General features: G+C 35.7%; 1 protein-coding gene across 2 annotated transcripts in view; it reads right to left on the reverse strand.

The window, feature by feature from the left end:
* Positions 1–17,546, reverse strand: part of trc (Serine/threonine-protein kinase tricornered) — a 489,712-nt gene that overhangs the window by 239,540 nt on the left and 232,626 nt on the right. The gene's annotated exons all lie outside the window — the stretch shown is intronic.

The raw sequence follows: 17,546 nt of genomic DNA on the forward strand, positions 1-17,546 counted from the left end.
TTTCGCCCAACCTCCAAGCTGGAGGACCACCCCTTATCGGCTGTCCACGACTGCTTATTCAATATATTCGCAGCTACCCTCCATATCTGGAGGCCGTCTCCTCTATCCGCAACCTGAGGACGCGCCATGCCGTGGTGATAGGGACCCAAAGTACAATTTATGTTAATTCTGCCAGCAGAAATAAATATATTAAATAAATAAACAGGAGAGGTGATGAAACATAATGGAACAGCAATATTATAATCGCAGAATTAAATACCTAAAACAACCAGTGAATGTACAAATACTGAAGAAATAAAGAAAAAATCAAAGATTAATAAACATATAATTTCACATGATAGGTTTCAAAATCAGGGTAAAATTTTCGGCAAAATTTCCATATAGACAAAAGAGAAGTGGACAAAAAAGAATATACTTTCAATTTTATGGTAAACATGGCAAGTAAGATTTAACTTCGAGGCTAAATTAATTTACTTTTGGGAGCGGGCATGATTTATGTTTAATAAAGAAATAACTTACAGAACGGGTCGCAGAAAAGCGATATATATATAGAAATAGTGAAAGGGAGCACAAAGATGGATCATATAATGACTTGATACAAAGGTTATGTACTCTTATGGATATACGAAAACTAAGGGGGAGTTTTCTAGCATTGCTAAGAAATAATGCTAGACGAGGGAGAAAATATGAAGACAAATTAAATTAAATTAAATTGAGGGAAATTTGTGATCTGTAGGAAACTAAGAGGGATATTGCTATAAATAGTTGAGCTAAGCAAAAAAGTGATAGTTACGGCAACACTGCGAAAGATTAAGAAAATAGGGGAAAAGGGAAATTAATGACTGGAGGAAAATTTGTATCTTAGACGGAAAATTTTCAAAAATCTACTTATAGGGATATTTATATATTACCCAGCTACGTTTAAGAAAAACAGGAAATAAATGTGGCACTATAACAGAGCACCAAATAGATTGGTACGGAAAATCTAGTCCACTAAGAGGGATATTTCAAGCATAAGAGAAGTAAAGAACCGGATGAACGCGTTATCTGTTCCTAGTTGCAAACCTTTCTTCACAACACAGAACACTACTGTTTGATCAGAAGCAAGCTTAATGCACTTTGTATGTCGGAAAACAGATCTGGAGTTTTATATCACCTTGCACAGTTTGAGAACACAACCGGAGAAACTCACACTATCAATTTATTTCCGCCTACGCACGGCACAGAGACGAAGTGTGAGAGAAGAGGGGGGGGGGGATGTTCAACCTACACGACGCTGCAGACTGAATAGACAATCACACCGCTCCACTGTCAACTAACAGACTGAACACGCTCATCCACAACAGGGATGTCCAACCTTCCATTTCTAGACAGACTATAACACAGTGTTAGCTCTTGTTTAATGTTAGGCTATTTATTTACGCTGTATCCACAGAGCCGTCATCTAGCATCAGTAAAAGTGGTGACAGAGATTGATATTAGGCGATGTAAGTTCGAATATTCGCCAAGATATTACATGGTATTCGTTTTACAGTTGAAAAACCCACAAATAAAAGCTAATCAAGTAATAAGCAGAAAAGGGCTTCGAACTCACGCCCGAGTGCAGCCCAGTCCACCACATCGGTGGTTCCGAATTTATTTCTGGCCTATTTCCGGAGAGGTATTTCTCTTCTGACACTTCAATCGTTTCCCGGATTCTAGTATTTGTTGGATTTAGACTGTATTTATCACACATTCATTTAAAAAAAAAGCTTGCAGCCCTCAAATTAATACTTTCAAATTATTGGTGAAATGTTGAATTCTCCGTCCTTTGAGTTCACTAACGTAATCAAAATACCTGGAATACCATGTAATGTAGTCTACTTGGATGTATTACAAAAAAAAAAAAAAAAAAAAACGAAAAACTCAGAATATGAAATTCGCTATAAAACGACGCAATAATAATAATTCGCGAATGTGTTCATATTTATCGCGATTGTTTTATTCGCATATTATTAATCAGAATTACTTAATTAGTAAAGATTAGTAAAAAATCTATTGTATATCTATTATGTCCTGATTTTCGCGATCTCCATAAATACCCGCCTGTGGATATAATTACAATTATAGTAAATATAAACTGAAAAAAAAAAATAGTTAAAAATATATATGAATACGAAAAAAAAAATTAAATAATGGAGAGTTTCACTTTAAAGAAATATAAGTTATTTAATTTTATTGCTGCAAATGTTATTATTGAGGTTACTTAATTCTGGATTTATTTTAATAAACTGATTGTATAAACTTGGTCCATAACATGAAGAATGAATTTTGCCATATTTTGTATTGAATTTTGGTTCTAGTAAAAGTGGTAACATATCTCGCGTAATATAATTAAATGTTTCTGTCTCCTTCCATCTAGCCTTTATTAAAGGCTGATTCACAATAAACCGGAAACGGAAACAAGAACGAGAACAGAAATAATGTTAAAATAAATGTATTTAAATGTGAGCATTCACAATAGTTTATTGTGGACCAGCCTTAATCAGGTAATCTTTCGGTACTTTTTCGGTAGCTACTAATAGACGGTAGTATATTTAAAGGGTGTAATTGATGTTTTGTTATTGAACTGTTGTATCAGTGAAGAAGTGTGCTGTGTCAATTAAGTGTAAAGTGTGTTGTGACAGTGAAGCTTTATAGTTTATAGTGGCTGTGCAAAGAATTTGAACAGTGAAATGTTTTTGAAGTGTTAGTGAAATCAGGATTAGAATCAGTGAAATGAGTCGTAGTTCCAGTGCAGTGAGTGAGTTGTCAGCGATATGAGTGTAGTGTGGAAAGGTACTTGTGCAGGTATGATCATATCATACTCGTGGATTTAATTAGAACTTAGGGTTAAGATACAAATTAGATTTACTTTAAATGTTATTTTAAGTGATCGTTCTTCATTTAATTTGTGATCTCCCTGTTATTATTATTATTATTATTATTATTATTATTATTATTATTATTATTAATTGTATTTTTATTCTAGAATATGCCATTAGGAAAGTTCAGGATAACAGGCAGGGTTTGGAATTGAACGGGTTACATCAGCTTTTTGTCTATGCAGATGACGTGAATATGTTAGGAGAAAATACACAAACGATTAGGGAAAACACGGAAATTTTACTTGAAGCAAGTAAAGCGATCGGTTTGGAAGTAAATCCCGAAAAGACAAAGTATATGATTATGTCTCGTGACCAGAATATTGTACGAAATGGAAATATAAAAATTGGAGATTTATCCTTCGAAGAGGTGGAAAAATTCAAATATCTTGGAGCAACAGTAACAAATATAAATGACACTCGGGAGGAAATTAAACGCAGAATAAATATGGGCAATGCATGTTATTATTCGGTTGAGAAGCTCTTATCATCCAGTCTGCTGTCCAAAAATCTGAAAGTTAGAATTTATAAAACAGTTATATTACCGGTTCTTCTGTATGGTTGTGAAACTTGGACTCTCACTCTGAGAGAGGAACATAGGTTAAGGGTGTTTGAGAATAAGGTGCTTAGGAAAATATTTGGGGCTAAGCGGGATGAAGTTACAGGATAATGGAGAAAGTTACACAATACAGAACTGCACGCATTGTATTCTTCACCTGACATAATTAGGAACTTAAAATCCAGACGTTTGAGATGGGCAGGGCATGTAGCACGTATGGGCGAATCCAGAAATGCATATAGAGTGTTAGTTGGGAGACCGGAGGGAAAAAGACCTTTAGGGAGGCCGAGACGTAGATGGGAGGATAATATTAAAATGGATTTGAGGGAGGTGGGGTATGATGATAGAGACTGGATTAATCTTGCAAAGGATAGGGACCGATGGCGGGCTTATGTGAGGGCGGCAATGAACCTTCGGGTTCCTTAAAAGCCATTTGTAAGTAAGTATGTATTTTTATTAATTGTGTTTATTATTAATTGTCAAAAAATTATTGAGTGTAATTAGTTACTTATTCAGTGTAATTAGTTACCATTGCCACAGGGTATATACCCATTTTCAGTGTGAATACATACATACATACATACATACATACGTACATATATACATACATACATACTTTGATTTTTATTGTAATTGTATATTTAATATTAATTGTAATTGTAATCCCCTGGCAAAGGGGAAGAGAAGACCTAACAGCCTTATTTCTACCAGGTTAAATAAATATATACAACTACACTACCTTCTTTCCTCCCCTCACCCCGTTTTTAAACCTACCTTTGTCCAACATGACTTTCAATTACATCGCGGCTTGAACCTAACGTTACCGGCAGGAAAATTTCTGCTAAGTATACGACAAAAAAAGGTAAAACAACATCGTTTTACATGCTTTTTCAAACACAACTTGCCTAACCTGAGTGGTCGTGTACAGCCCTGACCGAGACGTTAACGTCCTTGCGACGATATTTACGGACGCGCGCTGTCACCTGGTCTCCACGGCGTCTTACTGAAGCGACCTAACTCAACCAGAAGCGCAATAGCAGGTCCGCGCGGTCGCAAACCAGTTCACATGCCCCGGGTAGCGGTACCCACATCGCAGCAGACCTACTCTACTATCCGTCCCCACGCAGGCTCACGCGCGGACAAAGACTTGCCTCTTATCACATCCGCAGGTGCGAGGGGGCATTCCAGGAACTGCTTTGCAGCCAGGGAGAAAACACGGCAATATTACGCCACCCAGCCATCCTGGTATTTTATTTAATGACGCTTTCAGTTTCAGAGGTTATTTCACAGTCGAAATTCAAAGTCAGTAAAAAATTATTAACATTAATTACGAGAAAAATTCGTACCGGCACCGGGAATCAAACCCAGGACCTCTCAGCTCTGCGCGCTGAGCGCTCTTACCAACTGAGCTTTTAAAAGTAATAATACAAATTGACTAATTGAAATTAGTCGTGAAATATTCAATGAGGTGGGCGAGACCTCATACATATGAATATTTGATCAGTGAAAAATGACTGGAAAATTTTACTAAATAAAGCAAACCTTATCAATAGAGACAAAAACAATAGGAAAATGTGTGTACAAAATTTTGATTATCAACATTTTACAGTTTCTGACAGTAAGAAACACTTGTGGGATCAATTCTTTTCATTGTAATTTTCATATTAAATGTTTATCTCTCTTGTCATACCGAATTATATAATTAGGGACCGGATTTTTATGTAATATCAAGGTGTGTAAGAAAAGTAAGCTGAATATGTACCAAAATATGTAGAATCATGAAAATATTTAATATAAATATATGGCAGGTATAGGATAGGTAAGGTTAGGTTAGGTGGGAGGCCAGAGGGGAAAAGACCTTTGGGAAGGCGGAGACGTAGATGGGAAGATAATATTAAAATGGATTTCAGGGATGTGGGATATGATGATAGAGACTGGATTAATCTTGCTCAGGATAGGGACCAATGGCGGGCTTATGTGAGGGCGGCAATGAGCCTCCGGGTTCCTTAAAAGCCAGTAAGTAAGTATAGGATAGGTAAGACTCTCCAGTTGTGATTTCATAGAGCACCCAACTTTTTTACCGCATATTTGATACATTGCAATTTTTCCATCTGCAGTGAAACCTTCGTCCATCGCAATCCATGATTTTATTTTTGTCGTTAGGGTTGAAGAAACAGGGGCCATTATAGTTAGTTAAAAGCAGTAGATAAACTCACTTGCACTTTATACTGTAAGTACTAAAACTAGAGAACTGAGTGAAATGAATGACACTGCAGTACTGTAAGCACTGTTTAGCTTTACTGGATTAGGAGAAAATAAGAGAAGATGTGGAACACATGTATTTTAGCTGCTCCCTGTAAGAAACAAAGTACCTACTAAAATCTTAAACTATAGCCATTCACAAACTGTTGTTTGCCTTTAACTAAGGACGTTATGTTTCGTGTCAAAATATATCTTTTCTTGGGTATGTAAAAAGGTTTTGTGCGAGATCGTGCGTATTTGCTTGGTTTCCGCACAAAACCAATCCGCGGAAAGCCTGAAATTCCACATTCACTATTCCCAACATAACACACATAACAATTTCCCTCTTCTTACCGCTTAAGTGACATATTGATTTTACTGCTTTAGGCTTTTAACATATTATTTTTAGAGACGTTCAATATAGTAATAATTATAAATTGGAAACTTACCACTGCAATTTCACCTAAATTGCACTGTTAATTATTGTTTTTAAATATTTGCAAAAATTAAGTAAACTCTACAACTCCACTAAAGTTACTGCATTCGTGATGCAAGTAACATTAAGGAAGCCGTGAAAAAATCAACAAGATCCCAGACTCATCATAGACTGGGGGGGGGGGGAAGACAGACGTATATCACTGCCTGCTGGAGTATAGTAAACACAGGAAACATTTTAAAGCAACAATGTTGAAGATAGATATTTTTGTTTTGCAAATTTGCCGTCATTGAACGTTTCGCTTTTTCAAACTTTTCCTCGAACATGAAAACTTCAACATACCGCTCTTGTAACGCATATTACTATTTCTTGGGTAGGTAAAAAGGCTTTTTAAATCTGCGTATTTCAAATTGTAAACTTCCCTAAGAGAATTTTTTTTTTCCTTTTAGAGAAGTAAAAATTAATAAACCCCCTAAATATGTAGATTTATGTAATACCAAGCCATAATATGTAATGTGGGGTAAATATGTAAAAATATGTAATATCAAATTTGATTATATTAATGGTAATTACAAGATTCGCAAAGATTTGTTACTTATATACGGTTAGGTTGAAAGGAATATAATATATAATTACATAAAAATCCGGTCCCTAATTATAAGTCATTGTGGTGTAAGAAAACATATCTTAACACGTTCACAATAACGGCCTCCTTGACCGTAAGGTAGGCGCGACGCCAGGGCACGGCGGAGACATCAGAGGACAAGTACAAGACAAGGGACAAATAATGAGTCCAGTGGAGTGGAGATACAAAAATTCGAACCGCGGGACACTTGGTTGGGAAGCTCATACGCTATCCGCTGAACCACAGCAGCGGACTCAAAGAAAACAAACACTAAAAATATGACTCAGTCTTGCAGAAGAAGGAAGCTATAAAAGACACCTCAGATTGTTATTTATAGACTTCTATTGCAGTGGTCCGCGGGGTGAGGTAGCGGCCCTGTAGGGGGTCGCGATGTTTTGTTTGGAAGGGGAACTCTCAGCGTTTGGAAATACACGTTTTGTTTACTTTCCTGGTAAAAATTTACTCCCGTGGAATATACATACTATTTCCAACTGCAAAACGGGGCTCCAAATAATGAAACACAGAATATTAAAGAAAAAATAGAACGTCGATAAAAATTGTGTGCATGTGAAGAAATGTCACGTTAGAAAACAAACGAAGAACGCATACTTCAGCTGTCTTGTTACTAGGCAATTGATCGTTTAGTTTTTTTTTTTTTTTTTTTTTTCTGATTATTCATAGTACAAACCAGTAGCGGCCGGTGATCCAAATCCTCGATGAGGCCAGATGCAACTAGTTTAAGTGCCTCCGATAGAAAATGTTTATTTATGATATTAATTATTATTGTTGTTATATTATTAATATCATTATTACATTATTATTATTATTATTATTATTATTATTATTATTATTAGTCTATTATTATTATTACTAGTAATGAAAAAGAATAATTTCACTCACCAAATAAGCTGTTATGCTGCGAGTTTCAGTGATTGTTTCAGTGTGATGAAGCAACCCATATTATGTGTTGAAATTTCCCTTTCTTTCTTTTCTTTTTATTTTTTTCCTTTGACAGCAACAAACAAGGCCAACAGAGAAGTTTATTTTGCACCACATTACCACTTAACCATTTATGTTGCCCATACCAGGACGCAATAGACACTAGAGTTTTAAGATTATCTGTCAGAAAAATTGTCAGTGATGTCGTAGGTATCTCGGTCGGCTCTCTCTTTATTTAAAACATTCTTTCTTTCAATATTATTTCTTCTCGAAAAAGGACACTCTAACAATGAATTAACTACACCAGCATTATTTCTGGCATTTGTTTCTGTTTATATTTTCCCGAAATACATAATAACATTGGCCCAGATTCACTACTGTACTACGAAGTACAATAGTACAACACCCTCGCTTAAGTCATAAACTAAGACATAAGATGACAGAATAGTGTGGGTCTCTGCCTGCCAAAGAGCTGGAATGTTTGTTATTTATGGCCTATTTAGGAAGACAAGTCACCCTATTCCCACCCCACTCTACCCTTGAGACCGGCCCATGGTTGAGAGGAGTGAAACCTGACCAGGCCAGACGAATTGTGCCTCAGTTACAACGTTTTAAGCGCAATGTCAAAAGCCCGCGAAGACAAACGAAAATCCAGAAGCAGACCCGGCACGAGCGATCCTGGCCTCATGAACAAATTTTACTGCAAAACAGGTCTATACACATCACAAGCTAGACCCGGCACGAGCGATCCTGGCCTCAGGAACAAATTTTACTGCAAAACAGGTCTATATACATCACAAGCTAGACCCGGCACGAGCGATCCTGGCCTCAGGAACAAATTTTACTGCAAAACAGGTCTATCTACATCACAAAGTTTTCAAATGCTTCTACAGCGATATATGCTTCATTCAAATAACTAATAGGCCTACATTACATAAAAACAAAATTTGATTTCAGTTAAGCCAAGTGACTGAGGGCCGGCCTCACTTGCCTCAGTCAATCAGCCGCCACTGGTACAAACAGAAAAAAATTATTGTAATGATATAAAAATATCCGATTTCGAGATCTCCAAAGAAATAGGCCTATTCGTTTTTAGCACGACTGGTGTTAAAAATGAGGTATGGGACATAAAATTTGTCTGTTTGTATAGATCAGTTCAAACTAAATTTCGGACTTTAATCTCTCACATTCAACTACGAGTCAACTGACTGGAAATTATGTTCATAAAGAAAAATAATTTTAAAAAATTACAAGGAATTCATAGGATCACTCTAATTGCGTGAAACGTTTATGTTCTCGTTTGGGCGTTACTGAGACATTTATACAGAATGAACCGTAAGTAACGTTATTAATTTCAGGGGGTTATTCTTTGAAATATTTTAAACAAAAAGCTTTAATACAATTTAGTTCGCTTTTGCTTCCTTTCCAAGACAAAAATTGTTTTATATGAAATACAGAGGTGTGAAAATTATTAGAATAATCTTAATTTTAAAGGTTTTTTAATAGTTCCTTCACAAATATTCATTGAATTGATGAATATTGGTATATATTACTATACTGATGTAGGATATATTTACTACTAACAATGCCGGAAAGCATTGTTGTACATTGGTATTTTTCTTATTTCACAATTGTTATGGGAATTCAGAAATTATAATATGTTGGCGGAATTTTTTTATTGGGTTATTTTACGACGCTCTATCAACATCTAGGTTATTTAGCGTCTGAATGATATAAAGGTGATAATGCCGGTGAAATGAGTCCGGGGTCCAGCACCGAAAGTTACCCAGCATTTGCTCGTATTGGGTTGAGGGAAAACCCCGGAAAAAACCTCAACCAGGTAACTTGCCCCAACCGGGATTGGCGGAATTGGAAACATAAAAAATTATATGCACAAAACAGATGTATACGTTCATTTGAACCTTCACAACAATGTAAACGCAAAGAACAATTTGTTTAAAGCATTTGTTAATTAATTTTTTATGTTTCCAATTCCGCCAACATAATATAATAATTTCTGAATTCCCATAACAATTGTAAAATAAGAAAAATACCAATGTACAACAATGCTTTCCGGCATTGTTAGTAGTAAATATATCCTACATCAGTATAGTAATATTATATACCAATATTCATCAATTCAATGAATATTTGTGAAGAAACTATTAAAAAACCTTTAAAATTAAGATTATTCTAATAATTTTCACACCTCTGTATTTCATTGTGTGTTTTGGAAAAGCCATTTACTTAATTTCCAATATTCTCAGTACGGTAGTTTAAGAGAACAGTGTATTATAACAATAAGTTATTGAAAGAATTTTAGTTTAGGTCTTTAAATATGCAGAAATTTGATCCGAACAAATGTAAGTTTTCGTTATGCAAAACAATTTTACAATGTTGCACTATCACAATGGCCCCGGGGTCGACTCGGCTTCCTGTTGAATACAGAGTCCCTCCCAGGGGTACATGGCGGTCGGAGCGTGGTACCGAAAACACCACCTTATTCGATACTTTTTTTCCATACAGGAGGAAGCTTTCCACTGATATTTTCAAACGATCTGACCACCTCCATTTCGTGATGGGGTTAGAATGTTTCAGACCTAAGTTAAAAATAAAACATGGCATGGTAGAGCTCATTATTAGAGCGATCGGCTGAGGAGGAAGAAAAATAGTTCTTGAAACAATTTTTAATTTGTGTACGTTTCTTAACCAAAAAGATTTTTTTTTAATTAGGTCTGTCATGTTTGAACCGCTTCATTGATCGGTTGCGATTGCTCCCGTGTGACATCTGGTGGGAAACAACTGACAATCGAAGCAAACAGTTGAAAGTTACTGTTAGAAATACTTTTCGCACTAATGTTAAAAGTACTTTATGCACGCTACCGCATAATAGTACATTTTAACACACTTGCCTAGCATTAAAAGATCTTCTATTGGGAATAGTGTCTAAAAAGTTGATCCTGAAAGGCCTTGTGGCCATCATAAAATAAGGAAATCACGGAATACCTTAAAATATACAGGTTAAAGTTAGAGGTTGTACTAACAGGGTCGAGGTCACGAAATCACGAGAGCTCTACCTGCCTGCTTTCAGTGCGCTTCAATGGTTTTTTAATTGGTTATTTTACGACGCTTTATCAACTGCTATGGTTATATGGCGTCTGAATGAGGTGAAAGTGATAATGGCAGCAAAATGAGTTCAGGGTTCAGCGTCGAATTTTTTTAAAGATCGTTATTTAAGGACGCTGTATCAACTACGAGATTATTTAGCGTCGATGAGATTGGTGATAGCGAAATGGTATTTGGCGAGATGAGGACGAGGATTCGCCATAGATTACCTGGCATTCACCTTACGGTTGAGGAAAACCTCGGAAAAAACCCAACCAGGTAATCAACCCAAGCGGGTATCGAACCCGCGCCCGAGCGCAACTTCAGACCGGCAGACAAGCGCCTTAACAGACTGAGCCACGCCGGTGGCTCGTCGAAAGTTACCCAGCATTTGCTCTTAATGCGTTGAGGGAAAATTCCGGAAAAACCTCAACCAGGTAACTTGCCCCAACCAGGATTTGAACCAGGGCCCGCTCGTTTCACGGCCAGGCGCCTCAATGTAATGTAGGCAGAAGGGTTGACAGCGTAAATTACATGGTACATATTTTACGTAAATTACATGAAAATTAATATTTCACACGATTTTCTACGCAATGTAAGCCTAATACATTATATTTTATGGAAGCAGTTTAATAAGTTACATAGCCCAGTCTTCTGTGTGCTTGAAGATGCTGAACTGCTGTGTTTTAATTAGAGAATCACGAAATGTACAATTTGCGCTGTTTTCATTTTCCAGTTTTGTCGGAATAAAACCAAGTTCGTCATACTTGCTATGCAAAGATCTTCCTGCGTACATGTCGTTTTTAACTTTTATTTTTTTTTTTTTAAATACAGGATCTTAATAGCTTGAAAATCACTGATAACTCTTACTGGACGCTTCGGAACTATACTGTGAACTGAAATTATCCGTAGTAATGTTACGAGAGGTCTGAGATTTGCCGATAAATCCACGAGTGAAGCGAGACATGTTGCTACACAATGAAGCCATCTCTATATAGATAATTAAAACATGAATTTTATTACGCCAAACGGAAGGCAGTTTGATCAAAGACTTTGTATATATTACTATACAAGGTCTTTGTGTTTGATATGCGATGTTACATAAATTTGAACAACTGACTTTCTGTTAATTGTTTAATTTCATTCACAAAATACAAATTTTATAGGCTACAATTATAGGTTAAGTTTCATATGGGAGCAGGACCAATGTCAGCTGTACCTTATTTCGACCGTTACTCGTGCTACAGGAAAGCATTTTTTATAGCTCGACAAACGCATTCTCGCTGTAGTGTGTAACTGAACTAAAGCTGCATCTACACAGTTCAATATTCAAATTGCGTATGCGTGCAATCTGGGAAGAATATTGAAAGAATCAAGTTTAAAATGTACGTTCAATTAAAATGCATGAAGATTTTGTGTCTACATGGTGCTCCGTTTTGAATGTCGTCTTCACTGCGTAAATATATTAATTAATATTAAATATCAATCTTACATTCATTGCTTTAAAGTTGAAAAAAATGTTTAACCGTGTAGTTGCATCTTAATGTATTCATGATCATCAATTTACGGGGAAACAGTTGGCGACAACGACTAAACAAAATAATGACCATGCGATAAATTTATAGCTATAAATCTAGCTGCAAAAATTATCGCAAAAGTGACACTGTGATTGGTTAGAATTCAAAATTTCATTACACTTCATTGGTCGAAAATGAAATGACGTCATATAAACGAAATAGTCGATGTTATTCCATCCTTTTAAAATTTCTAGACTCATCACATTGTGATCAACTGATCACGAAGAATGTAGAAGAGTGTAGTAAAATTAAAAGGTGCCGCCTCTGCGAAGTGTCCATAAAGCGTTCTCAAAAGGACAACAAATTTTGTGCTTTCTCCTTTAATATTGGCCTTTGTGCACAGGATTTCTTCCGTGAGCGGATGAAAGAAAATAAACGAAGTCAGTATTATGCACAAAAACACTATCCATTACCACAATGATATAAGGAGATCGGAAAAAAAATATATTAAACACATAATATGTCGGTAGGAACCGTGGGAAACACTATGACAAAATGATGGAAACCACCGGCAGGCTTCCATGATTGGTGAACTCTGGGATCTATACGGCACGACGAGTAGCTAAGAAACACGAGGAAACACTCCGTGGTGTCGGCTTATCATTTCAAAGGGTAGGAAAAAAAGTTGAAGAGCTCCAATGAATTACAGCATGTTAATGCATAGTGGTAGCCTGAGATCTGAGGTAACAATTTTTGTGCGAGATCGTGTGTATTTGCGGAAAGTCTAAAATTCCACATTCAGTATTCCCAACCTAACACACATAACAATTTCCCTCTTCTTACCGCTGAAGTGACATATTGATTTTACTGCTTTAGGCTTTTAACATTATTTTTAGAGACGTTTAATATAGTAATAATTATAAATTGGAAACTTACCACTGCAATTTCACCTAAATTGCACTGTTAATTATTGTTTTTAAATATTTGCAAAAATTAAGTAAACTCTACAACTCCACTAAAGTTACTGCATTCGTGATGCAAGTAACATTAAGGAAGCCGTGAAAAAATCAACAAGATTTCAGACTCTTCATAGACTGGAGGAAAAAAAAGACAGACGTATATCACGGCTTGCTGGAGTATAGTAAACACAGAAAACATTTTAAAGCAACAATGTTGAAGATAGATATTTTTGTTTTGCAAATTTGCCGTCATTGAACAGAAACCAAGATGGAGATTTCATTGCAACTAATTAGAAATTCCTCTTTCAGGTATGTAATAAACGATCTTCGCACAAAATAATGTACGATACACAAGCGGTATGTTTTCTTTCAATTCTCGGAAATTAAAAAAAGCTCAACTACGTTTCGCTTTTTCAAACTTTTCCTCGAACATGAAAACTTCAACATACCGCTCTTGTAACGCATATTACTATTTTGTAGGTTATTTTACGACGGTGTATCAATATCTCATGTTATTTAGCGTTTGAATGAGATGAAGGTGATAATGCCGGTAAAATGAGTCCGGGGTCCAACACCGAAAATTACCAAGCATTTTCTTAAATTGAGTTGAGGGAAAACCCAGGAAAATACCTCAACCAGGTAACTTGCCCCGACAGGGATTCGAACCCGGGTCACCTAGTTTCGCTGCCAGACGCGCTAGCCGTTACTAGACAGGTGTGGACTGGAAATATATTGGAGAAAAAGCGTACTGCAAGACAATCGACAAATGATGAAACAGTAGAAGTTATATCCGAAAAGCATTTGTTTAGAGTCCAAAGAAATCAATTCGTAAATGTGTCCAACAATTAGGGCTTCCGAAAACAACAGTTCACAGAGGTTTAAAGAAACGCTTTCATCCGACTTCTTATAAACTTCAATTGTTACATGCACTTCATTCACATGATTATTACAAAATACATGTTTGCTCGAGCGGTAGTTCTTCGTTAAATACGCGACGAAATTCACGTCGTACACGAGTCACAGATTCAAAGTTTCTCAACCACAAAACACATTGTACTTTTCCTTAGACTCCATCTTGTATAATTAATTGTAATATTGAAAATTATTGCATTTTATCTATTATTACTGTCCTTTGTTTTCTTCAGTTCCTCAAACTTACAGACGAAAAACTTTGAGAGTTCCATTTTCATCTGGCACTAATATTACATTAACTCTACCTCTATTCATTCAAAAAATGTAATCCTCTAAAACTCCACCACGAAAATTTTTAAATTATGGAACTGCCGAGGTTATATCAGCGTCGCCAGTGTGCCGGAATTTTGTCCCGCAGGAGTTCTTTTATATGCCAGTAAATCTACTGACATGAGCCTGTCCCATTTAAGCACACTTAAATGCCATCGACCTGGACCGGGATCGAACCCGAAACCTCGAGCACAGGACAGCCTATATCGACTACGCTACTCAGGCCGACCCCAACCATGAATTTTGAGACACTGTGTATTACAGCAAGTTTCAAATTTATTACATTTTTTTGCATTTATTATATAAATTACTCATTTTACGCGTCTTATAGAAATGAAATTTTAATCGTCACTCTCCAATCCTGATAGGCAGACTTTATTTTACCTTTATAACTTCTATTTAACTTCAGTAAAATAACTGCTTAGAAAACCGACATAAGATGTTGCATAGCAACGTATTTCCAATACACAAATTGCACCAACACGTAAGATACTTCATTCCAAATAAGACTAACGATTTCGTAACGCTGGCCTTCAGCAGAATCAGGTTGCTGAGTTCTTGTCAAATACGACTTTGACAGCTGTCTAGCATTTCACACAAAACTGTGAGTTAGAAAATATTATTACTCTCGTCATACTTAAATATGCAGGAAAAATGAACACTGAGGTGCGCCGTCGTCATCGCCGATTACAAAAATCAATATGTCCACTTTAAATTAAGCCAACGTTACGTTGCATAATAAAGTTACACAATACCGTAGTGCCTTACAAGAAAAGTTAGTGGAACTTTCATGTTGATGGGAGAAGTTTTTGGACTACATCCAAAGGTTAAATATGTCGTAAATTTATAAAGAACTGACCTTCTTTATAGTGGCTATTCATTATGACAGAAGCCGGAAAAAAAAGTTTTACTGCAGACAAAATTATGACAACATTGAAAATAAAAATATTCCTATAATTTAAGTATGACAGAGTTATATTCAAAATGGCTCGAGCCACAAAACTAAGAGACATGGGTTCGATTTCCAAAATGTAAATTGAAATTTATTACTCGAGACTCTTTACGGTGTTTGACGTGACATAAGAACTCTGGGTCTCTGCACTCTGTCACTGTTGCGGTAACTGTCAACAAATATTTTCTTGGGCAATCACAATGTCCTACAGTAGGATTGAGTACGATTTTTGACCGATATTCAGTTCAGTTCTTCGTTATTTTCTTCTTTCCTATATAATTTCGTGGCCTTCATCAATTGAAGGCTTGATGCAAAAACCGGACAAGTCCAAAAATTCAAATTTTGAGCATAGCAGTTATCTTCACTTCATTTCAAGCTGCATCTACTGACATAACAAGTTTCTACAAAATCCAAATTTGTGCGATTGAAATGAGTGTTTGAAAATGTAGCGTTTCTGTAAAAAGCGGATTAGTCCAACGTCTGTCTAGCAAAAGACGGACAAGTCACAAACTTACCCGGTTCTTGTTAGAAAATATCATGAAGATGGCATTAGTGTTGTCTTCTTTTATTTCATCGCCATATTAGCTGTTATTGGTTAAATATTTCGTTTTACAAATGATTATGAAAATGAACCAGATCCAAAGAATGGCCAAAGAAGATGAATAGGAAAGAAAAGAAAGACAAAATAAGAAATGTCAAAGTCAAAGGTGAAGAACATACAGTATTATAAATCATGTTGAGAAACTGATTCCAAGGCGAGTGAAAACAGCTATAATAATAGTAATAATAATAATAATAATAATAATAATAATAATAATAATAATAATTTTTCATTGAGCATAGTTTATTGTACTATTAGAATAGTTATTTTTTGGTATTGATATACCTAACGTACCAAGAATTCAAAGGCTGAACGACACAAATTTAGAAAGAGAAAAATATAAACATAACAATATTGTTTTTCTTATTCAGAAAATCATTTCAACACCAAGTTTTGAATTTAATAAGACACTTACAAAGTATTCATTTGTATGTTGATACAGTTGACAATATGAATAAAATATGTTTCACATATTTCTTTTTTCTCAATTAATGTGAGTACATATAAAATTTTCTGCAAAAAGTGGATATGTCCAAATGTGTTTTTCTTTTTCCAAGATACCATATAAAAGAGAACAGTCAAACCTTTTACCAAAGTTGGTAGATATATGAGATACTTATATAAGATATGTCAGATTATTATATTGTACGAGAAACGTGAGAGATTTTTTTTTTTTTCGTTTTATAAAAAAAATAATATTTTGAACTTGTCCGGTTTTTGCTATCAACCTTTCAATTATGCTGAAAGGTAATCAATGGAGACTTTATCTTCTGATAGCTCAGCCCCTCCCTTCTTCAGCGCTATATATAACTTACACTCAAACCAAATTAAATTTGAGTCCATTCCTATAGATTACATACAGATACTGTCCCATAAGTAATATGAGATTTGGAGCAAAATTTTAGTTGGTGTTTTGACAAGAAATTTTCGAAGTATAGGCCATTATATTCTATGCCCTTGAGTCACCTATCAGCGAGGTTTGTTATCCAGCGACGGTACCTGTTGCTAGTTTTTGATGCGGCTTCCAAGAGTTGGAAATTTTTTCCAAGGAGGAGTGGGTCATGGATCAAAACAGATGGTAATCTGAAGGCGCAAGATTAGGACCATAAGCCGGATGTAGTATCATTTCAATTTCTCCCAATTCCTTTAATTTTTCCGCGGTTGTTCGAGCGGTATTTCAATTAACTAACATCGGATATCTCTCTCAAAACTTCATGAACTCATTCTAGCTGTTGAGAATAACCTCCTGAGTCCAAAAAAAAAGTCACTAACATGAAAAATCCTTAAAAAAATTCTGCAAGTTACAGTTAGGACACAAATGTAGGTATATTATATTATACTATACTATACTATACTATACTACTATGCAAATTTGAGCAGCAGGCTACAACGTGTGCATAATGCGTGTGTCCGTTATATTTGTAATATTCGTAAGTATGATCATGTTTCTCCGTCTTTCCAAACTCT

This window comes from Periplaneta americana, chromosome 7 (assembly GCF_040183065.1).
Source record: "Periplaneta americana isolate PAMFEO1 chromosome 7, P.americana_PAMFEO1_priV1, whole genome shotgun sequence".
Classification (NCBI taxonomy): Eukaryota; Metazoa; Arthropoda; class Insecta; order Blattodea; family Blattidae; genus Periplaneta; species Periplaneta americana.